Source organism: Entelurus aequoreus, linkage group LG24 (genome assembly GCF_033978785.1).
Source record: "Entelurus aequoreus isolate RoL-2023_Sb linkage group LG24, RoL_Eaeq_v1.1, whole genome shotgun sequence".
Classification (NCBI taxonomy): domain Eukaryota; kingdom Metazoa; phylum Chordata; class Actinopteri; order Syngnathiformes; family Syngnathidae; genus Entelurus; species Entelurus aequoreus.
The window spans coordinates 36635287-36660408 of record NC_084754.1 but is presented as its reverse complement, the minus strand read 5'-3'; the positions used below and the strand labels follow the sequence as shown (position 1 = coordinate 36660408).

At 39.0% G+C, this 25122-nt stretch overlaps 1 protein-coding gene across 1 annotated transcript in view; it reads left to right on the top strand.

Moving 5' to 3' along the window:
* The window catches only part of LOC133641655 (uncharacterized), a 134134-nt gene extending 110738 nt beyond the window's left edge, over positions 1 to 23396 (top strand). Inside the window, exon 8 of the mRNA XM_062035540.1 lies at positions 23327 to 23396. The gene's annotated coding sequence lies outside the window, so the exon portion shown is untranslated. The remainder of the gene's footprint in view (positions 1 to 23326) is intronic.
* Positions 23397 to 25122: the final 1726 nt, after the last annotated feature.

Genomic DNA, 25122 nt, shown 5'->3' with positions numbered 1-25122 from the left:
GAATTAGCTAGTTTTTCTCTTCTTTTTTTCGGTTGAATTTTGAATTTTAAAGAGTCGAAATTGAAGATAAACTATGTTTCAAAATGTAATTGTCATTTTTTTGTGTTTTCTCCTCTTTTAAACCATTCAATTAAGTGTGAATATCATTAATTATTAATACTAACATAGAGTTAAAGGTAAATTGAGCAAATTGGCTATTTCTGGCAATTTATTTAAGTGTGTATCAAACTGGTAGCCCTTCGCATTAATCACTACCCAAGAAGTAGCTCTTGCTTTCAAAAAGGTTGGTGACCCCTGCATTAGAACATTGGAGTGATAGTTGCTGGAAATGGGCCTCTATACACCTATGTAGATATTGCACCAAAAAACAGACATTTGCAGCTAGAATAGTCATTTACCACATTAGCAATGTATAGAGTGTATTTCTTTAAAGTTAAGACTAGTTTAAAGTTATCTTCATTGAAAAGTACAGTGCTTTTCCTTCAAAAATGAGGACATTTCAATGTGACCCCAAACTTTTGGGGTCACAAAAAGTGTATAACCGTGTACATTTACTGTTCCCTTTAAAGTACCCATATCACGACCGCGCCAATCCACGCAAATTCGGCCAATCCTCGCAAATTATTTTGTTCAAAGCCCGCAACTTCCTTGTAACAAACATTGCAAAAACGTTGGCACGGGAGCATTTTTACCACTGTGTTACATGGCCTTTCCTTTTAACCACACTCAGTAAACATTTGGGAACTGAGGAGACACATTTTTGAGGTGGAATTCTTTCCCATTCTTGCTTGATGTACATCTTAAATTGTTCAACAGTCCGTTGTAGTATCTTAGGCTTTATATTCAGACTTGCCAACCCTACCGAATTTTCCGGGAGACTCACGAATTTCAGTGCCTCTCCCGAAAATCTCCCGGGACAACCATTCTCCCAAATTTCTCCCGATTTCCAGCCGGACTTAAGGCACTTAAACTCACTCCTTTCCTGCTAATTAAATTTCACAGATGCTGCCCATACCTATGCTCTTTCAAAGACTGTGCTACTGGCTGCAAAGTATTGCACTTTCAAATACAACAATGAGTAGAGGAGTGTTATGTGTGTGTATATGTGTAAATAAATGAACACTGAAACTCAAGTATTTATTTTATTTATATATATATATATATATATATATATATATATATATATATATATATATATATATATATATATATATATATATATATATATATATATATATAGCTAGAATTCACTGAAAGTCAAGTATTTCTTTTGTATATATATATATATATATATATATATATATAAAAGAAATACTTGAATTTCAGTGAATTCTAGCTATAAATATACTCCTCCCCAGGTCTGGACTACAGGCAGGCCAGTCTAGTAGCCACACTCTTTTACTATGAAGCCACACTGTTGTTACACGTGGCTTGGCATTGTCTTGCTGAAATAAGCAGGGGCGTCCATGATAACGTTGCTTGGATGGCAACATATGTTGTTCCAAAACCTGTTGTACCTTTCAACATTAATGCAACAATTTTGAAATGTGGACTCGTCAGATCACAGACCACTTTTCTACTTTGCATCAGTCCATCTTAGATGAGCTCAGGCCCAGCGAAGCTGGCGGCGTTTCTGGATGTTGTTGATAAATGGCTTTCGCTTTGCATGTTAGAGCTTTAACTTGCACTTACAGATGTAGCAACCAACTGTAGTTACTGACAGTGGTTTTCTGAAGTGTTCCTGAGCCCATGTGGTGATAACCTTTACACACCGATGTCGCTTTTTGATGCAGTACCGCCTGAGGGATCCAAGGTCCGTATTATCATCGCTTACGTGCAGTGATTTTTCCAGATTCTCTGAACCTTTTGATGATATTACGGACCGTAGATGGTGAAATCCCTAAATTCCTTGCAATAGCTCGTTGAGAAATGTTGTTCTTAAACTGTTGGACAATTTGCTCATGCATTTGTTCACAAAGTGGTGACCCTCGCCCCATCCTTGTTTGTGAATGACTGAGCATTTCATGGAAGCTGCTTTTAAACCCAATCATGGCACCCACCTGTTCCCAATGTTCCAAAAAAAGTGTTCCTCAACGTTCTCAGTCTTTTTTGCCACTTGTGCCAGCTTTTTTGAAACATGTTGCAGGCATCAAATTCCAAATGAGCTAATATTTGCCAAAAATAACAACGTTTTCCAGTTCGAACATTAAGTATCTTGTCTCTGCAGTCTATTCAATTGAATATAGGTTGAAAAGGATTTTAATTGTATTGTATTCTGTTTTTATTTACCATTTACACAACATGCCCATTTCCCTGGTTTTGGGTTTTGTATAAAGTTGTGCAAATACATAAAAGATAAAAAATGTAAATGCACAAGACTTAAATCCGAAAAATAAATTGTAAAATTACCTATAACAGGGGTGTCAAACGTACGGCCCGTGGGCCGGATCAGGCCCGCGGACAGGTTTTATCCGGCCCGCGGGATGAGTTTGCTAAGTATAAAAATGAACCAACATTTTTGAATGAAAGAAACTGCTGTTCTAAATGTGTCCACTAGATGTCACAATAACAATTATTTGCATCTTTGTAGATTCTACATATGTAAAAAAATAAAATAAACCACATGATGTTAGTGCACCAGTTAAGGAAAATGAGCAAACTTACATGAATGACATCCTGTAATTTGATTTTGATATAATTTTTTTATCGTAATAGATTGAAAATTAACACCAATGAGTTGACTGATGAACATTATCACATAATGTATTCAGAAAATATAAATAACGACAAATAAAGATAGAATACTATTAACCGCAACATGTAAGTGTAAAAAACAAAAAAACAACATTATGATTTGTACATTTTCAGAATTTTCTTGTTCTATTTTTAAACAAAGAAAACAATCTGAATGTGTCTTTATTTTTAAGTTATCGTGCCGTGATTTTACCTGTCCGGCCCACCTGGGAGTAGATTTTTCTCCATGTGGCCCCCGATCTAAAATGAGTTTGACACCCCTGACCTATAATATGCAAATAATAATATGCAATTAGTATAGTACCGCGATACTAATGAATCATATTTGATACTATTTTGAAAAGTACCGGTCCAGCCCTAAACGCCATTGGTGGATCTACACCTGACATCCACTGTAATGATACCAAGAACAGGAGCGTATCCAGTCGATACTACTATTTTTTGTGGTCCCCTTTATTTAGAAAAGTATCGAAAAGTACAGAGAAGTATCGAAATAATTTTGGTACTGGTACCGGTACCAACATATTGTTAACGGGGCAACATCAGTCCTGTAAAATGTCAATAAATGACAGGGCGCTTCATATGACATTTTATCACAAACGTACTCCAGGCCACTTCCTGCTAAGACACGGAGAAGGATATCATGGCAATTTTCCCAGATAAAGGTTAACGCTGGCCTTGTGAGGCAGTTGTATTGAATTGAATCATCGGTGGGTGTTATCACAGGTAAAGTATTTTAAGATAAGAACATGCTGTCACAAGTTGAGTGCACATCCATCAGGGCAGAACAGCATGCGCAGTATATTCACGCCACTTCCACGGTTGACAACAAGGCCTCCCAGCGTTCCCCAAACATTTCCTGCTGGCGTGAATGCCGCTCGCGTTCTAATCAGTGACGGATCTTGGCGTTGACAGACAAGGTGAGCAAAGACACCTGTGGAGGGGATCGGCCTGAGCATGACTATCTCCTCTGCATCAACAAATATTGTTTAGAGATGTTGACTAGCACGTTGTCTCGGACCGTGCACGTGCATGGTTGTCCTCTGCTAAAGTTTGTGTTCGCCTGGCTTACTTTGGTTCTCAAACAATTCACTCTTTTAGCTGTCAAAAGCAACAAACAATGTCACGCAATACAAAAAAATAAGTTGTAATCTGATGACAAAAATTTCAAACAGTGATCCGCAGCCATTCACCTTACAGTCATATAACTTGGTATTTTGAAACATGCTAACTGTATGCATGTTTACGTTAGCATGCTAACATTAAAGTGCTAGCTTTTTAAACACATTTTACAACCTTAGAGTCATATAACTAGGTATGTGACACTTAGCGTGCTGACTTTAGCATGCTAGCACGCTAACATTAAAGGCCTACTGAAATGAATTTTTTTTATTTAAACGGGAATAGCAGATCCATTCTATGTGTCATACTTGATCATTTCGCGATATTGCCATATTTTTGCTGAAAGGATTTAGTAGAAAAAATCGACGATAAAGTTCGCAACTTTTGTTCGCTGATAAAAAAAAAAGCCTTGCCTGTACCGGAAGTAGCGTGACGTCACAAGCGGTAATGCTGCTCACAATTCCCCATTGTTTACAATGGAGCGACAGAGATTCGGACCGAGAAAGTGACGATTACCCCATTAATTTGAGCAAGGATGAAAGATTCGTAGATGAGGAACGTTACAATGAAGGACTTGAGAGGCAGTGATGGACGTATCTTTTTTTGCTCTGACCGTAACTTAGGTACAAGCTGGCTCATTGGATTCCACACTCTCTCCTTTTTCTATTGTGGATCACAGATTTGTATTTTAAACCATCTCAGATACTGTATCCTCTTGAAAATGAGAGTCGAGAACGCGAAATGGACATTCACAGTGACTGAACATGTAAATACACGATTAATAATTCAGCTTTGCGAAGCTAAAAAAATAGAAGCTAACCTAGCTACGTAGCCAACAGTCTCAAATGCAGATAGAAACTAAATTAAAAAAAAACCTGACTGGATGGATAGACAGAAGATCAATAATACTATTAAACCATGAACATGTAAATACACGATTAATAATATTCCGCTTGGTGAAGCTAAAAAAACAGAAGCTAACCTAGCTGCGTAGCCAACGCGATAGCGTCAGTCTCAAATGCAGATAGAAACTAAATAAAAAAAAACCCTGACTGGATGGATAGACAGAAGATCAATAATACTATTAAACCATGAACATGTAAATACACGATTAATAATAATCCGCTTGGCGAAGCTAACAAAAAGAGAAGCTAACCTAGCTGCGTAGCTAACGCGATAGCATAGCAGTCTCAAATGCAGATAGAAACTAAATAAAAAAAAACCCTGACTGGATGGATAGACAGAAGATCAATAATACTATTAAACCATGAACATGTAAATACACGATTAATAATAATCCGCTTGGCGAAGCTAAAAAAACAGAAGCTAACCTAGCTGCGTAGCTAACTTAGATGCGGCGGCGGGCGTTGTACGCTTTTGACGACACCCCGGCCGCCATCAGAGTCGGCAAGAAACATATATTTCCCCAAAGTTACGGACGTCACATGCACATATCGACACGCACGTACGGGCAATCGATCAAATGTTTGGAAGCCAAAGCTGTACTCACCGTAGTGCGTCTGTTATCCTGCTCAAAACACAGCACAACCTCCTGGTGTTGGTGTTGCTGTAGTCCGCTGCTCCACCGGCTCCAACTTTCTTATTTGCAGTCTCCATTGTCCATTAAACAAATTGCTCAATCGCTTTATTAACAAGCGGTAACTGGTTGTAGTTCAAAAAGTAACGCACACACATACACGAGCTGCTGTTAGCCAAAAGTCACGATCACACACACTCAAGTTCTCCGCCAACTCACTCGCGCATGCGCGTTCCCCAAACCCTTAAAGACACAGTACACTAATGCAAATATCACGGATATTAACAGTATTGTACTTAGCCGCTAAGTCACCGATCGATCCCACCTACAACGTTCTTCTTTGCAGTCTCCATTGTTCATTAAACAAATTGCAAAAGATTCACCAACACAGATGTCCAGAATACTGAGGAATTTTGTCAAAGAAAACAAGAGTCTTTTCTATCGGGTCCGATGGGGTACAACCACTTCTGTTGCTTTTGTGACGTCACGCGCATGAATCATATCCAAAGGAGTTTTTCAACCGGAAGTGTGGCGGGAATTTTAAAATTGCACTTTATAAGTTAACCCGGCCGTATTGGCATGTGTTGCAATGTTAAGATTTCATCATTGATATATAAACTATCAGACTGCGTGGTTGGTAGTAGTGGGTTTCAGTAGGCCTTTAAAGTATATACATACACACACACACATTATATATATATATATATATATATATATATATATATATATATATATATATATATATATATATATATATATATATATATATATATATATATATATATATATATATATATCATATACATACATAAATATATATATATATATATATATACATATATATATATATATATATATATATATATATATATATATATATATATATATATATATCATATACATACTTAAATATATATATATATATATATATATATATATATATATATATATCATATACATACTTAAATATATATATATATATATATATATCATATACATACTTAAATATATATATATATATATATATATATATATATATATATATATATATATATATATATATATATATATATATATATATATATATATATCAATCAATCATATACATACTTAAATATATATATATATATATATATATATATATATATATATATATATATATATATATATATATATATATATATATATATACCGGTATATGTATATCATATACATATGTACATATATCATATACATATGTACATATATCATATACATACTTAAATATATATATACATACTTAAATATATATATATATATATATATATATATATATATATATATATATATATATATATATATATATATATATATATATATATATATATCATATACATATATACATATATCATATACAAACATATATATATACATATATGTAAAGTATCCAAACAACATATGTATGTATGTATGTATGTATATGATATATACATATATATATATGTGTGTATATATACACGTATGCACGTTATATCAACTAAAGCCCACACTTATACTTTCCACGTGCAAGATTGAATCTATTGTAACCTATTTTTATGGGCTTTCCTCTTTGTGATGTTAAATTCCTGTCATACGCTATTATACAGTATATGCCTTGCGCTCTTATTTTGAAGGCGCTAAGAGCGGAAGTGATGACACGTTGGAGTGGAGCGGAGGTTTTTGAAAGAAGGTAAATAAAGTGGTCCTCGTGTAAACTGGAGCCTCCGTGTTTATTATTTTGTAGTTTCATACAGTATATGCGACATTTATAAACCCTCGGTAACACTATTTAAAAAAGTTATTTAATAAGAAGCCAAAAAGTGCAAAAACAATAATGTTCTTGTTGGAGGAGTTGTGAATGACTGCAGGGCCACAACATTAGGTACACCTGCAGACTGCTGCACGGATTTCATATTTCATTCATTCACAACTCCTCCAACACGAACATTATTGTTTTTGCACTTTTTGGCTTCTTATTAAATAACTTTTTTAAATAGATTAAATCTTGCACGTGGAAAGTTTAAGTGTGGGCTTTAGTTGATATAACACTCCCGTCAGCGGGTGCATTCTATGGCGGGGGTGCATTAATCCAGCACAACAGCGGCGCATGGACTTCATTTATAAGTTAAGGTAAGACCATAATAACGTTTTTTTTAATTAAATGGGCTTTTTTGTGTGCTACAGTTTGTATGTGTAAAGTTAAAGTTAAGTTAAAGTACCAATGATTGTCACACACACACTAGGTGTGGTGAAATGTGTCCTCTGCATTTGACCCATCCCCTTGTTCACCCCCTGGGAGGTGAGGGGAGCAGTGGGCAGCAGCGGCGCCGCACTCGGGAATCATTTTTGGTGATTTAATCCCCAATTCCAACCCTTGATGCTGAGTGCCAAGCAGGGAAGAATGCTGGTATGAGCTTTTTGTCAGGACTTGATTCTTGGGTTTTGCTTCTCCGGAAGGCAAAGGAAAATTGGCCCGTGCGAGGCGTGAATTTAAATACATGTTTATTTAACAATAAAAAAGGAATAAACAAAAGGCGCTCACAGTGGAGGTAGAAAACTTGACTATACAAAACAAAAGACTTGCACAAGGGCGGAAATACAAAACTTGGGTAGAAACACAAAACTTGCACAAAGGCAGAAACTATGAACAATAAAACAAAAACACTAACTGTGGCATAAATGAACAAAACTTACTTGGCAAAGAACTGTGACATGACATGAAGTGGAGGGATCAAAAAGTGCGAGGACGCCAGGACGAACAACAGAAACAGACAGATTTAAATAGTGACGTGATCAGTGAAAACAGGTGCGTGACATGACAGGTGAAAACTAATGGGTGACCATGGAAACCAAACCAAACAAGGAAGTGCAACCAGGAACTAAAAAGAGCCCAAAACCCAAGCAAAACAAAAACATGATTAACACAGACATGACACTTTTAAAGATAACCCGTTAACTGCTGCCAATCAAATGGTGAATAAGATACTCTTTAGGGTTCATATGTTTGTAAATCTGACTGTGATAAAGTCAGTGCCTCACCAGCCATAAACCTTACCGCACGTCACTGATACATACATACATACATACATACATACATACATACATACATACATACATACATACATACAGACAGACATACATACATACATACATACATACATACAGACATACATACATACATACATACATGGGGGACGGCGTGGCGGCGTTGGGAGAGTGGCTGTGGCAGCAACCTGAGGGTTCCTGGTTCAATCCCCACCTTCCACCATCCTAGTCACGTCCGTTATGTCCTTGAGCAAGACACTTCACCCTGGCTCCTGATGGGTCCTGGTTAGCGCTTTGCTGATGCATGCCATCAGTGTGTGAATGTGTGTGTGAACTGGTGAATGTGGAAATAGTGTCAAAGCGCTTTGAGTTCCTTAAAAAAAGGTAGAAAAGCGCTATACAAGTATAACCATTTACCATTTATATATATGTATATATATATATATATATATATGATGAGATGAAGGCAGTTTATTATCATTATTTAAGGCAGATGTGTAGCTAACTCTAGCGTGTAACTGCCACTCCTCTTGTGTGTTTGTGTGTATTCCAATGCACAGCCTGCTAAAATCCCAAAGAAAGCCAGCGGGGATTCAATGAGACTTTGGGCGGTACCAGAAGATATGATGGCGGCCATGCTTATGAATTATTGTCTTCTCCCAGGAAGCGCACGCTACAGAATGTGTGACTCGTCTCTCTCTTTTTCCGAGCCAAATGTGCCGCCATCAATCAAATCAAACATGCTCCATATGTATAGAAGCCATTGCAGCGCCAGTACAATGATCTGACACCCAATTGAGAGGGTGATGTCATTTCTCACGACGCAGATCGTCCTCCTTGTTTAAAAAGATGGCAATAGGAAAAGTAAAACAAATGCTATTGCCATTTAATGCGATTCCTTGTTATTATCGTGCCTTTTCCGAATGGTGCTGTCTTAAGAATATATAAGGTGCAGAGGTGGGTGGAGTAGACAAAACTGTACTCAAGTATGGTTACTTTAGAGCAATGCTTCTCAATTACTTTTTGTCATGGCCAGAGGTGGGTTACATCTACTTGAGTAACTTTTGGGATAAATTGTACTTCTAAGAGTAGTTTTAATGCAACATACTTTTACTTTTACTTGAGTATATTTATAGAGAAGAAACGCTACTTTTACTCCGTTCCATTTATCTACATTCAGCTCGCTACTCGCTACTGATTTTTATCGATCTGTTAATGCACGCTTTGTTTGTTTTGGTTTGTCAAACAGACCTTCAAAGTAGGATCTATCGCATGCCTCCGTTCCACCAATCAGATGCAGTCACTGGTGACGTTTGACTCCGTTTCACCAATCAAACAGAGCCAGGCGGTCACATGACCAGGTGGCAAAACAACAACAAGCTTAAGCTTACATGAACTCAACGTCAAACTTGAGGAAGCACATCGCGGTAAGTAACCTTAGTAGATATTTTGGCTGTCACCGTAGGGTGATGTTAGCTTCCCTGCTATGAATCACTGTCAAATGTACATCGTGTGGGGACATTTATTAACGCACTGCAGCTTCATACACACACACACACGCATGCATACAAACACCAATCAGAAGTGTGTTCCCAGGTGCAGCCCACACCTATCAGTTTATGGTTTGCGTAAAGGCTAACTTATTTTCCTTTATAATCTCTGCGTACTGAGCCTATGGTGCTGTTAAGTTATTGTGGCTCAATTTGCCTTAATTTTTTTCATTTTAATGTATTATTTTTGAATATATATTATTGTTTTAGTTGCTTAAGAGATATTCCTGGCTCTGAATTTGCTCATTGCTATTTTTATGTTTTTGTGCATTATTTGTTGCCGTCATCATGAAAAGAACAGGTTACTCATCAGTTACTCAGTACTTGAGTAGTTTTTTCACAACATACTTTTTACTTTTACTCAAGTAAATATTTAGGTGACTACTCCTTACTTTTACTTGAGTAATACATCTCTAAAGTAACAGTACTCTTACTTGAGTACAATTTCTGGCTACTCTACCCACCTCTGGTCATGGCCACCTTGAGTCATCTTAAACAAGCCGACGTCTTTGCAAGCAATTTTCAATAGATTATAAATATGATAATGACATAAATAAATGTAGCAACCTGAGTGAGATCCAATGTAACAGAGTAAAAGTAGAGTTTCCTTTTCACAAAAAAAGTCAAAGTCAAGAATGTTGCACTATAACTATCGTATTTTCCGTACTATAAGGCGCACTTAAAATCCTTTTTTTTTTTTTTTTAAACTCGACAGTGCGCCTAATAACCCGGTGCGCCTAATGTAAGGAATACGTTTGGTTGAGCTCACCCACCTCGAAGTTATTTTATTTGGTACATGGTGTAATGATAAGTGTGACCGGCAGATGGCAGTGAAACATAAGAGATAAGTGTAGGCTGCACTATGATGGGTCTCAAGTAAACAACACCAACATTTTATATGTTCCATTGAACATATAATATTGTTCCACTACACACGGCGCTCAAAAATCTATCAAAATGTTTAAGTACGACTTTGGTAAGCTATGAAGCCACACCGCTTGATGGATTGTACTGTGCTTCAACATGCGAGTATTATTATGGTGTGTGTATAAAAGGTAAGACATATTATCTGCCGTTTTGTTTCGCAATATTATGCAAAAGCAACGTTTCTTACCTTCTGATACCTGCTGATCTGTATTTGGGTTCTGCATAAATGCTGAAAAATAGCGCGTGTCCGCACCGACGCCGTAGTCGATAAGCTTCTTCTTTTTCTCTATCTTCTTGTTATGTGACATTCATCCTCCGCTGTTGCCATTTCTAATATAAAGTAGTGTAAAGTTCAACTTATATCTGTCAGTAAACTCTTCATTAAAGTGCTAAAACATACCGGTGTAGTGAGTTTACATTATTCACCCAAGGGACTTTAGTTATTAGAGTTCCGGTCGGAGGGTTTATCACAGGACACATTTCCGGTGTTGTTGTTTCCGGATGAGGAGATGCTGCTCCGTTGTTGATTGAAGTAAAGTCTGAATGTCATTAAAACAGTTAGCTCCATCTTTTGACACTTCTTCCACTCCCATCCTTGCACGCTACACCGCTACAACAAAGATGACGGGGAGAAGATGCGCCAAAGGTGAGCCACGTAAATAAGACCGCCAGCAAAACGGCACACCCGGAAGCGACTGTCAGAAAGCGGCTTGAAGATGATCTGTAGTAAGGCTGCAACGACGCGTTGACTTCGTCGACGTCATCGGTTACGTAAATACGTCGACTCCGTTTTTGTGCGTCGACGCGTCGCATATTTACGTCACACTACCGTCATGGCGAAGCGCAAAGCAGACGATCAAAGCAGACGATGCGAGCGGTGCGAGCGAGGGAGAAAAATCACGCCAAAAGTCGTCAAAAGTGTGGGAGTATTTCAATACACGGCCTAATAATGTTGTTGTATGCACGCTGTGTCGAGCGGAAATGGCCTATCATAGCAGCACAACGGCTATGAACGAACATTTGAAAAGAAAACCATCAACCATCAACTAGTCAATCGTCCGCGTGAGCATACGTTGTCATCATTACACAAAAACATGAATGTGTCATTTGTATCTGCTAGGGGTGTAACGGTACGTGTTTTGTATTGAACCGTTTCGGTACGGGGGTGTACCGAACGAGTTTCTAAGCTACAGCTAAAGTGTTAACAAGCTGCTTTGCTCATTCTGCCTCTGTGTCAGCACGCAGCATTGTCCCACCCACACAACCATCTGATTGGTACACACGAAGCATTATCAGCCAATCAGCAGTGCGTATTCAGAGTGTTACCAGCCAATCAGCAGTGCGTATTCAGAGCGCATGTAGTCAGCAGATAGGTGTTTAGCAGGTGAGCATCAGGCAGCGGACTCTCCCCAAATGATAATAAACACCTCCCAGACAACTACTAGTAACATCACTATGAGCCCGTTGACCTTCTAGAAACTTAAACTGCAGCTCAGCTCGCTTGCAGTCCTGGCTTGAGGTGAAGGCTAATTACCTCTCAGTTCCAGCCACATCGACCCCTTCTGAGCGCCTATTTTCAGCTGCTGGGAATATTGTAAACAAGAAAAGAACCAGAGCATGTAGACATGCTAACCTTTCTTCATTACAACTGTTAGACACTCACTGGAATGAGTAGAATTGGTTATTGTGTACTGTGTTGGACTGGATGTTTATTTTGCACATTTTAAAAGCAATACTTAATGTTTACAGTGCTCCAGAATATTTAGATTGGCACTTTTTTGTATTGGATGTTTATCTTTATTTTTGCACATTTTAGCAAATAAGCAATACTTTCACTTTTGTTGAAATGTTTACACTGTTGTTACAGAATATTTCGTTTTGCACTTTTTTGTATTGGATGTTTATCTTTATTTTTGCACATTTTAAAGCAAAACAAGCAATACTTTTACTTTTGAAATGCTTATACTATTGCAGAATATTAAGATTTGCACTGGATGTTGACTTTTATATTTGCACATTAAAAAGCAAATAAGCTACTTTTAATTTTGTTAAATGTTAAAAGTTTTAAATGTTTACATTGTTACAGAATATTTAGTCATGTTGTTGTCAATGTTGGTCATACTTCTTTTTTTTGTTGTAAATAAAAGCCATGCCTTTTGAAAAAACTGGCCTACATTTATTTTTTCATCTTCATTTTGAATAAAAAAATAATCGGTAAAAGGAAAAATAATCTATAGATTAATCGAAAAAAAATCTATAGATTAATCGAAAAAAATTATCTATAGATTAATCGATAGAAAAATAATCGTTAGCTGCAGCCTTAATCTGTAGAACATAAACAATGCAACATTTTGACCAAAGAACCACCATTACATGTTATTTAGATCACAAGGAAGTGTTTTACATTTCGAAAAAAATTATAATAATCTAACTCCTTTAATGCGCCCTTTAATCCGGTGCACCTAATATATGAAAAAAGATCAAAAATAGACCGGCAGTGCGCCTTATAATCTGGTGCACCCTATGGTCCAGGAAATACGGTACTCTGACAAGTGTCGTTTATCCAAAATGGTACTTAAGTAAATGTAGTGCGCTACTACATGTCAAGCGTTGTCTTGATTTTAGGGATGCAGATGAATGAGGGAGCAGCGTAAAGTAAAAAGGGGTATTTGTTAACAAATGAACAAAAAGCGAGAGCAACGGGGAAGTGCTCTGACCGGACAGGCTATGACGAAACGAAACAAAATGCAAAACATTTACGGGTAAATGTGGAGTAGACGGCATCCACACATACGAGTGTAGCTGCAATAAGCATCAAAAAGGGATCGTCTCTGGTCATTAACAAATAGAGAATCGAAAACATCCACAAACAATGTCCTGTCCACGAAGGGAGAAAAAGGATCAACTTAAATAGTCTTGATTGCTCACAGAAAGCGGGTGAGGGGAAATGCTCTGTGACAAAAGAGAAGCAGCCACGGGAAAACACTAACAAAACCAGAAGAGCCGCCAAAAATTAAAAAAAAGCACAAAACACGAACTAACACAAAACACCAACAAAACCCAACATAAAAGCACGGCCTGGTGTAACCAGCCGTGCCACTACACACCTCTGGTAAAGTGTAGTGTTGTCCGAAACCAATATTTTGGTACCGGTACCGGTACTAAAATGATCTCGATACTTTTCGATACTTTTCTAAATAAAGGGGACCACAAAAAATTGCATTTTTGGCTTTATTTTAACAAAAAATCTTAGGGTACATTAAACATATGTTTCTTATTGCAATGTTTTCCTTAAATAAAATAGTGAACATACAAGACAACTTGTCTTTTAGGAGTAAGTAAATAAGCAAAGGCTCCTAATTAGTCTGCTGACGTATGCAGTAACATATTGTGTCATTTTCTATTCTATTATGTTGTCAAAATTATTAGGGACAAGTGGTAGAAAATGTATTATTCATTTACATGTTCATTTACTGTTTATATCTGTGTACTTTCTCTTTTAACATGTTCTATCTACACTTCTGTTAAAATGTAATAATCACTTATTCTTCTGTTGTTTGATACTTTACATTAGTTTTGGATGATACCACAAATTTGGGTATCAGTCCGATACCAAGTAGTTACAGGATCATACATTGGTCATATTCAAAGTCCTCATGTGTCCAGGGACATATTTCCTGAGTTTATAAAAATAGTATACATTTTTAAAAAACGAAAGAAGATTTTGTGATGCCAAAAAATATCGACGTAATCATAGTAGCACCGACTGGATACGCTCTTGTACTTGGTATCATTACAGTGGATGTTAGGTGTTGATCCACCCATGGCATTTGTTTACATTTTGACGCCGGTGAGCTACGGTGTGTAGTGAAGCATGTTTAGCTATTCCTCGTCCTGCAGTGATAATGAAACTTGTAAGAAACTTACTTTATTTGTCGCCATGGGGGCGATTTAGGGGTTTAGAAGTAGCTAAAACACTGCCGACAGCGGCTGGACTTTAGCCGCAAGCTCGCGAGCCATCTCTTAAAGCACCTCTTCCTGAGGGCATTTCAGTGTTATAACTTCACCTTTATCTTTAGTTTTTAAACGCGTCCATTCTCCCTTTTCTGTCCCCACACTGTGTCTGCTTGTAAGTACTCTGTGATTGTGCGCTGCCGAACATGCTCCTCTGCTCGTAAACCAGCAATGACACGACATGACGACGACGGGGGGGAGGGGGGTGGTGGACCGGTACTATTTAGAGGCGGTATAGTACCGAATATGATTGATTAGTATCGCGGTACTATACTAATATTGGTATACCGTACAACCCTAGTAAGGTGAAAAGATAACCATAGCTCCTGTACTGGAATCTACTGCAGCATTGGAAAGTGAACCATCTGTTCTGACAAACACATTATAGAAACACTCATTCTGAGGCAGTCCATCCCTATGTCTAGTCATCCAAATAGCCTTGATCTGTGTCAATCAGCAGCAGTCTGTGACAAATAGGCATTGCGATGAAGCATAGCACACACGCTAACGCCGCTGGGGAAAGTAATTATATGGCAGGTGGTGAGTATTTTACTACTCTGGCAGCCTCGTTTTGTTTGAGTGTTGAGAGAGAAAACATACGAGCGCTATGAGCGAATGGCTCTTGTCACGTGTTGCGTTCACGCCAGCAGTGGGGAAAGCATCTTGAACGCAGCACGATCACCTGAAGGCATCGTTGATCGTAGCGGCAGCCACGTTACACACCTTCTGTCCATCTTCTCTGACTCTGACATGCATGCAAAGCCTCCGTTCATCACTCGCCATTTCATCCGTAGAAAAAAAACAACTCCTGGATGAACCATAGAATCCTGTAAAAAAGAAACTACTTGAAGGGGTCGGCGTGTTCCTGTTGGCCATGGCTGAATAAAAAGGTCCAATGCACTTAGTGAGGCATTAATTACCCCACTTGAAGGGAAGCGAAGACAAGGTTAACTTCACATAATGGACTCTGTCAACACCGGCTTTTACATGCATGTTTGAGGATTAGCCAGCAGTCCACCATTGTTATTTGTACACTTAAATATAATGGACTTGATTAAACGAGTTCCTGGGAGATGGGGTAGATGCAATATTCCACGTGTTTAAAGGCCTACTGAAACCCACTACTACCGACCACGCAGTCTGATAGTTTATATATCAATGATGAAATCTTAACATTGCAACACATGCCAATACGGCCGGGTTAACTTATAAAGTGCAATTTTAAATTTCCCGCCACACTTCCGGTTGAAAAAGCCTTCGGAGGATGACGTATGCGTGTGACGTAGCCCGGGGAACAGAGGTATGCCTTCCCCATTGAGTACAATACAAAAAAGCTCTGTTTTCATTTCATAATTCCACAGTATTCTGGACATCTGTGTTGGTGAATCTTTTGCAATTTGTTTAATGAACAATGTAGGCTGCAAAGAAGAACGTTGTAGGTGGGATCGGTGTATAGCGGCTGGCTGTAGCAACACAACAAGGACTACTCACTTGGATAGCAGACGCGCTAGCCGATGCTAGCCGCCCACCGGCCACCGCACGGATGATCGGGTGAAGTCCTTCATCGCGCCGTCGATCGCTGGAACGCAGGTGAGCACGGGTTTGGATGAGCAGAGCAGATGAGGGCTGGCTGGCGTAGGTGGAGCGCTAATGTTTTTATCATAGCTCTGTGAGGTCCGGTTGCTAAGTTGCTAAGTCAGCCTTAGCATCGTTAGCAACAGCATTGTTAAGCTTTGCCAGGCTGGGATCTATTAACCTTGTAGTTAAAAAATGTCTGGTTTTTGGTGCAATATCTACATAGGTGTATAGAGGCCCATTTCCAGCAACTATCACTCCAGTGTTCTAATGGTACAATGTGTTTGCTCATTGGCTCAGAAGGCTAATTGATGATTAGAAAACCCTTGTGCAATCATGTTCACACATCTGAAGACAGTTTAGCTCGTTACAGAAGCTACAAAACTGACCTTCCTTTGAGCAGATTGAGTTTCTGGAGCATCACATTTGTGGGGTCAATTAAACGCTCACAATGGCCAGAAAGAGAGAACTTTCATCTGAAACTCGACAGTCTATTCTTGTTCTTAGAAATGAAGGCTATTCCACAAAATTGTTTGGGTGACCCCAAACTTTTGAACGGTAGTGTAAGTGATTTTGCCCTCTTAATATGACAATAATAAAAAAACATGTTTTTCATGACCTATGTGCTTGTATTGTATGTCTGGCTGCGGGTCCTGCCTTTAAAAGAAATGTTACCCCTTTCAGAGGTGACATTTAGTTCCTGTTACTTTCTGTCTGTAAAATACATCTTTTTATTAGCATTTATGAAATCTAGTGACAATATTTCATGAATGATATCCTTAGATTAACATTCTTAATAAATGGCAGTAAAATAAGCACACATCTGATTGAGGAGTCAGTGTTACAACCTGGCATTTACACATTGTGTGGCGTTGGGGTTGTCCGACTTTTTGTGTGGCCATAAACGCAGCACTGGCTAAGTGCCATGAGTGCGTGTGTTGGTGCTGGTGAGCGAGCGAGCGGCTTCTGTTGAAACGACGGATGACAAAGTTGGTTTAAGCCTGGTTTGTATGGCAGAAAATTACCAGTTTTTATAGATAAAAGTTTTTTTTACTCATGTTTTTGGTGTGGTTACAAACAGTTTTGCTCAATAAAGTGATTGATGGAATTCCTGTCCGTAAAGTGTCTCGACAGACGATAATTGAACTGTGTTGACAAAGATTGTTTTATTCATTGGGGCCACTCTTGTTGTCACCTGTCACTCACAGAGTTGCATTGCAAAATCATACAGAATAAATTGTAATGTGTTTATTTTGTTTAAAGTTCAGATGGGATTTTTGATTTCCTGCGCGGCGTTAATTTGCTGTGCGCTGAGGACGCGTGAGCGGTGCGCAATAGCGCAGGCGCGCACCTTAGAAGGAACGTTGGACCCTTGTTTACCTTTTTAACCAATGATAAGCAGATTTGTATCCGACACCGCTCTTAGCCAATCATTTGATATGTTACTGCGTTGGGGGCATTTTTTTACGGTCTATGATTGGCTATTGCGCTGCAGCCCAGCAAAGATGAAAAAACTCCGCTCTTCAAGCCTAGTGCCTCAAAAAGGAGGACAAATACGTGTCCGGCTTGATGCTGCGCCGGACGCCAGACAGGGCATTAAAAATCCAGACTGTCCGGCCTAAATCCGGACACCTGGTCACCCTACACATCGTAGGAGGATATAATAGCTAACTGCTAACAGCCAGCTAGCACCCTGAACAAACGCCATGGGTGGATCTACACCTGAGATCCACTGTAATGATACCGAGTACAATAGCGTATATAGTCGATACTACTATGCCTACGTCGATATTTTTTTATCGTCACAAAATCTTTTTTCCTTTTTTTAAAATTCCCATTTTGTTTATGAACTCAAGAAATACTTCCCTGGACACATGAGGACTTTGAATATGACCAATGTATGATCCTCTAACTACTTGGTATCGGATCGATACCTAAATTTGTGGTATCATCCAAAACTAATGTAAAGTATCCAAACAATAGAAGAATAAGTGATTATTACATTTTAACAGAAGTGTAAATAAAACATGTTAAAAGAGAAACTAACCAGATATTAACAGTAAATGAACAAGTGGATTAATAATACATTTTTACAATTTGTCCCTCATAATTTTGACAAAATAGAATGATAAACAATATGTTTTACTTACACAAGCAGACTAATTAGGAGCCTTTGTTTGCTTACTTACTAGTAAAAGACAAGTTGTCTAGTATGTTCACTATTTTATTTAAGTACAAAATTGTTCTTCGATTGCAATAATAAACATATGTTTAATGTACCGTAAGATTTTGTTGTTAAAATAAAGCCAATAATGCTATTTTTTTGGGGTCCACCTTATTTAGAAAAGTACCGAAAAGTATCGAAATATATTTTGGTACCGGTACTAAAATATTGGTATCGGGACAACACTACTCACTACCTAAACAGCCATTTTCAGCTTCTCCCATCTGGACCGGGGTTTTTAGCCTCAAGAGGCAAAACAAAATGGGACGAATGTGGTTTTGTCCCACCTGCCATCACAGAACTAAATAAGCTGTAGTACCTATTTTTGCCTATATTTATTTTAGTGCAATTTATTATTTTATTTGTTCTTTTATTATTATTTTATTATGGTGTTTTATTCTGGCTTGTCCGAATCTTATCTGATCGGGATTTTATATGTTTTATCCTTTTTATGGGGAACTTTGAGTGCATGTACTATTTTGTGATCTTGGCAATGTTTGTGATGCTTGTTATGCGCTAGGTCTTTGTATTGCATATCTAATATGTGACTTTCTCTGTATGTTTAAATGGATGTCCTGATCTTGCTGGCTGCAAAACAAGTTTATCTTCGGGTACTAATAAAGTAACCTAACCTAACCTTTAACGTCACACAATCCACCATCGTGGGCAATAGAAAAACGCGGCTACAAACCACACAGTTTGCTTTGTAGACATAATTTTTCACCTTTTTCAGCCACATATTTTCCTTTCCTCAATCAAAATTGTATTTCTGCAGCCTTTTCGTTTTGTTCCTCGGAGGAGAATGCTTATTAAGGTTGTTACTCGTATGCTTCGCATCTGTCTCTGCGTCATCCCTGTCAGCCATACTTTTTGTTATTGTTGCTGAGTGGAGATGACGGCTCAGACACCAGGAGGAAAGTGATGTTCAAAGATATATATATACATATATATATATACACACTACCGTTCAAAAGTTTGGGGTCACCCAAGCAATTTTGTGGAATAGCCTTCATTTCTAAGAACAAGAATAGACTGTCGAGTTTCAGATGAAAGTTCTCTTTTTCTGGCCATTTTGAGCGTTTAATTGACCCCACAAATGTGATGCTCCAGAAACTCAATCTGCTCAAAGGAAGGTCAGTTTTGTAGCTTCTGTAACGAGCTAAACTGTCTTCAGATGTGTGAACATGATTGCACAAGGGTTTTCTAATCATCAATTAGCCTTCTGAGCCAATGAGCAAACACATTGTACCATTAGAACACTGGAGTGATAGTTGCTGGAAATGGGCCTCTATACACCTATGTAGATATTGCACCAAAAACCAGACATTTGCAGCTAGAATAGTCATTTACCACATTAGCAATATATAGAGTGTATTTCTTTAAAGTTAAGACTAGTTTAAAGTTATCTTCATTGAAAAGTACAGTGCTTTTCCTTCAAAAATAAGGACATTTCAATGTGACCCCAAACTTTTGAACGGTAGTGTGTGTATATATATATATATATATATATATATATATATATATATATATATATATATATATATATATATATATATATATATATATATATATATATATATATATATATATATATATATAATAATAACAAACAATACTACTAAACTATAGAATGGAGTGTGTGACCAAAATCCAAGAGTGTGTGGTGTAAGACTATGTGTATAATTAGTTGTGTTTATTACCGAGTGTTGAGGAGAGAGAGAGCGAGAGAAGCGGCAAGGTCCGTGTCCAGGCGAGGGTCGAGGATAGGGGCGAGGCAGCGTAGTCCGTGTCCGAGCAGGGGTCGAGGAACGAGGGAGGCAGTCAGAATCCAAAGGGGAACGACAGGAGATCACGACGGGAAAACTCGGGAAAGCACTGTGGGAGATCAACAAAGGACATCAGACACGGAGGGAAACGCAGAGAGCAAAAGAGAGCATAAAGCTTGTGTCTGCTTACGGTACACAATAGAGAACTAAATTCCCACATGGATCTTTGGGTCCACTGGTTCCTTACACAGCTCCCCTCTCATCAGGTCCAGGTGCGCTGATTTGTGATCGTCCGCAGGCTTGCCGGCATGTGGGCGTGACGTGCCTGTGGGCGCGTGCCGAGGCGCAGCAAGCAGAGCGCAAAGATGAGGGCACCTTGGAATGCGCCCTGGCCGTGACACTTTTGTGTTCTTGTTTGTTTTCTTCCGGTATTTTCGTCGCACAAGTTAGTGCTTCAAGCAATGACATGAGCCGACTTCTGCGTTGTAATCTCACACATGAGCAGGTAAGGGCTGCCACTTTACCGTAACATGCAATATAAAAGCGCCTTGTCCATGCAATAATTCCATTGAAAAAAAAGAAAATATTCAGTCTAAGCCTGGGCCCCTGGAGAGGGGGTCCAGACTGAGGCCAAAGGAAGAAAAACCTCATAGCCATAGCACACATAAACATGTGTGTGTTAGAATAATTTTGTATATATTATCACACAACTTTTATGCTTAAGGGCCTTTTGCTATAATTATTGTCAATTGTGCTGCAGTGGTATTTTTATTTGTCTGTGCAAAGCTGGCAATCCAAAAGATTGCAAGGCAGTCTGGTATCAGTGTTTGTGTCCAGGAACGGCCTGCTGACTGCCAAGGTCAAACATCGCCGTGACGCAGACAGAGCAGAGACAAGGCGATATCACCAGCGTCAACACATTTGCATTTTTGTATAATCATATATTGTGTCTAACTGGAGTTGTCGAGATTACCCCCTTCCCTCAGCGACAGCTTCAGTGATGTAAACAGGGACCTCCCAAATAAATAGAGGAAGCATGCGGGCTGGACTTTTAGAACGTAGTTTGGATCTGTAACTAGAATACAGCCCAAAACACGTGTCTCCTCATTGAGCCAAATTGAACAACAACAAAAAAACATATACACTGTGGTGGCCTCTGCAGTGTTCCATGCCATTGTCTGCTGGGGTGGGGGACGCATGGCCAGAGACAGCAGCAGGCCCAACAAAGCAACCAAGAGAGCCGACTCCACCCTGGGCCGCCCACCAACTCTCGGCCAGTGTCCAGTCCGCATGGATGAGCGAGGATACGCCCAAGGAGACCGAGGTGTCCGATACCTGCTCATTCAGCCAAGAGTCCGTCCCGGCGCTCAGTACTAGCTCCGCATCCCTGCCTCTTCATTCGCATCTCCTCCAGTCTCTCCAAACGGACTCTGGTGTGGCAGGGACCCAGCAGCTGGTCTCCATGGCCAAAAGGCTACCGGAGGTAGATCCAGAAGTTCACAAAAAAGCACCGCGGAAGTCACTAAAGTGCCACCCCTTGTCACACAGCCCCAAAGGGTCCCGAACCAAAAGGCAAAAAACACCACATGAAAACAAGAGGGAAACATCAGGAACACAAAAGGATGACACAAGAGCACTGAGCTCCTGCCACCAGCAGCCACTACAGCGGCGCCATCTCGGGAAAAAAATAAATAAAAAAATAAAAAAATTCAACAATTAACAATAATGTGGCTAATGTGTGTTATCTTATTTAAACATGGGTAGCAGTTCATGTTTAAAGGGGAATAGAAATCTGCTTTCATTCATTTTTGATTGGCGAAAATGAGAAAAAGTCCAGACCGTGAAGTCAACTGCTAATGCTAACTGTAGACTGGTGGCTAGATCCAAAGTAAACATTTACTAGCTATTACAATAACAATAATGTGTGTTGGCTCTTTTAAACATGGGTAGCAGTCAATGTTTTAAACAGTTGAGATCTGCCAAATTTCATTTTCGATTGGCTAAAATGAGAAAAAGTCCAGACATTGAAGTCAATTGCCAATGCTAACTACAGACTGGGTAGCTCCTCTGTCACTCGCTACTGACAGTATAACTTTATTTTAATCTTTCTCTCTAAATTACTGAAATTGTTGTTAAAGCTGATGTACTTTTAGAAAACAGTTAACAATAAACAATTACTTTCTTCAAATTTAATGCTAAAGGTTAAAATTAACGCTAGCAAGCTGCTAGGGCTAGTTACATACAGTATAACGTTTTTCATTATAATGGATGTTGAGGTAATTTAAAATCAATAAAAACAATTACGGTACTAAAATGTCTTTGGCTTTTAAATAGATGGTCTGTTAAAATAAGATAAGATCGCTAATGTTAGCTGGCCGCTGACTGGTTAGCTGGTTTACACATCATCACAGATCAACATTTTTTTATTACTCACTGCATCATTCTATTAGTGTTTTTTGCATAAGTATTTATTGTTTTGACATACACATTAACAGTGGTTGACTTATATTATACTTACAATGTTGTTTTAGACATGTTGAAAGTTAATTCCAGCTGTGTGATTGGTTTGACCGAGGAAATGTAAAAAAAATGCTTTATTGTCGAGAAATTTACCCCATGCAAGCATGAAGATCAGAAGGGAGGTTGGATTTTTTTCCAGTCACATGTTGGGTTACTTCAGTCAGCGCCCGAGCGACTGATCCCACATCTGATCTGTGGCTCAAAGTTGAATCTTAGGTTTTTTTCCAAAGGTAAATGACGTAGGAAAACATTGACCCATCTTTGCCTTTTGCAGGTCATCCAAACAAGAACTAATGAGCAGAGGAGGACGCCGAAAATATCTGGCCTATTTCTCTAAATTGGTGCACCTCTCGGGGTCAGTTGGCCTCCATGTTTATTACTCCATTTTATTATTATGTGAATACCACAAGGCCAGGGCCGTTTCCCCCTGAAAGAATATCGCTGTATGCCCCTGTTCTGTCGAACTAGACTGCTCTCTCATAAAAAATAAAAAATAAACTACCAGTAGCTTTCTCACGCTGTAATTGTCTACATGCTTACTGGTCAGAAGAGACACTGAAAAAACATCATTCAAAATCAGGCAGCTGCTTTTTTCTGTCCTATTCATTGCCACCTTCAATTTTGTTGTTTTTGAGTGTTCTTGACGGTGCCTGGTGTAACACACCCAATTTGGTTACTTTTTTACGATTACCATCTTGACAAGTCAGAGTATTATTATGTAAAGTTACTTGTCTTATTCTCATTTCACTAATTTGCCACATGTTATTACACCGCTGAGTGCAAATACATTTTTCAATTGACCACTCAACAAACATATAGTGGATATTTGATTGTATTTAGCAATCAAGCACTGACATGCTAAAAAACCCGAAGTGTCCTGGCTCAAGATAGTCCACATTTAAATATGTAGCATTTAACTGAAATTGTGCGCAATATTTTTAGAACAGGCTCGTCGCTATTGGGTAGGCAAAAGATGCAATCCCCTGACAACTGTTTTTGTTATTTTCTGTTAGCTTTGGACTCTTTTAGTTCCTTTTTGGGACATCTCTGAGTTTGGTTTGGTTACCATGGTTACTTATTATTTCCACCTGGCTCTGATTAGTGTTCGCCCGCTCACCTGCTTCGCGAGCACTAATCAGAGGCATTATTTAAGCATGCCTTTGCCAGTCAGTCGGCCTGCCGTCATTGCTCTTTTCATGCCACAGTTTCATGCTTGTTTCATGCTTAGTTCATGCTGCTCATTCCATGTCCTATTCCAAGTTTATTTTGCTAGTTATTTGTTTCATGCTACAGTAAGTCTTGTTTGTTCCAAGCCATAGTTTATGCTGTTTATTTCATGCCACAGTTTTGTGTTTGTTCCACGCCATAGTTTATGCTGTTTGTTTCATGCCACAGTTTCGTGTTTGTTCCACGCCATAGTTTATGTTTGTTTACCTCATGCCCTGCCAAGATTTCTTGAGAAGATTAAAATCATCTCCTACCTCACGCTGTCGTCCGGAGTTGTCCGTTCTGCATTCCCAGGAGAACGACCCCGCAGTGAGCCGCAAAACCCCCTCGTGACAACAACGACTAGTCAAAAGCAACTTTGTGATTCTATCACAAATACCAAAACAATGTCGAAGACAGTCAGAATCCCCCTTGAGAGGTCCCTTCCAGCAGCCAAAAGTCTCATATGCACAATAACACTGACAAAGAGGAATGAATTAATGGCAATATGCGCAGCACGGTGGGACAGGGGTTAGTGCATCTGCCTCACAATATGAAGGTCCTGAATAGTCTTGGGTTCAATCCCGGGCTCGGGATCTCTCTGTGTGGAGTTTGCATGTTCTCCCCGTGACTGCGTGGGTTTCCTCCGGGTACTACGGCTTCCTCCCAACTCCAAAGACATGCACCTGGGGATAGGTTGATTGGCAACACTAAATTGGCCCTAGTGTGTGAATGTGAGTGTGAATGTTGTCTGTCTATCTGTGTTGGCCCTGCGATGAGGCCGCGACTTGTCCAGGGTGTACCCCGCCTTCCGCCCGATTGTAGCTGAGATAGGCACCAGCACCCCCCGCGACCCCAAAAGGG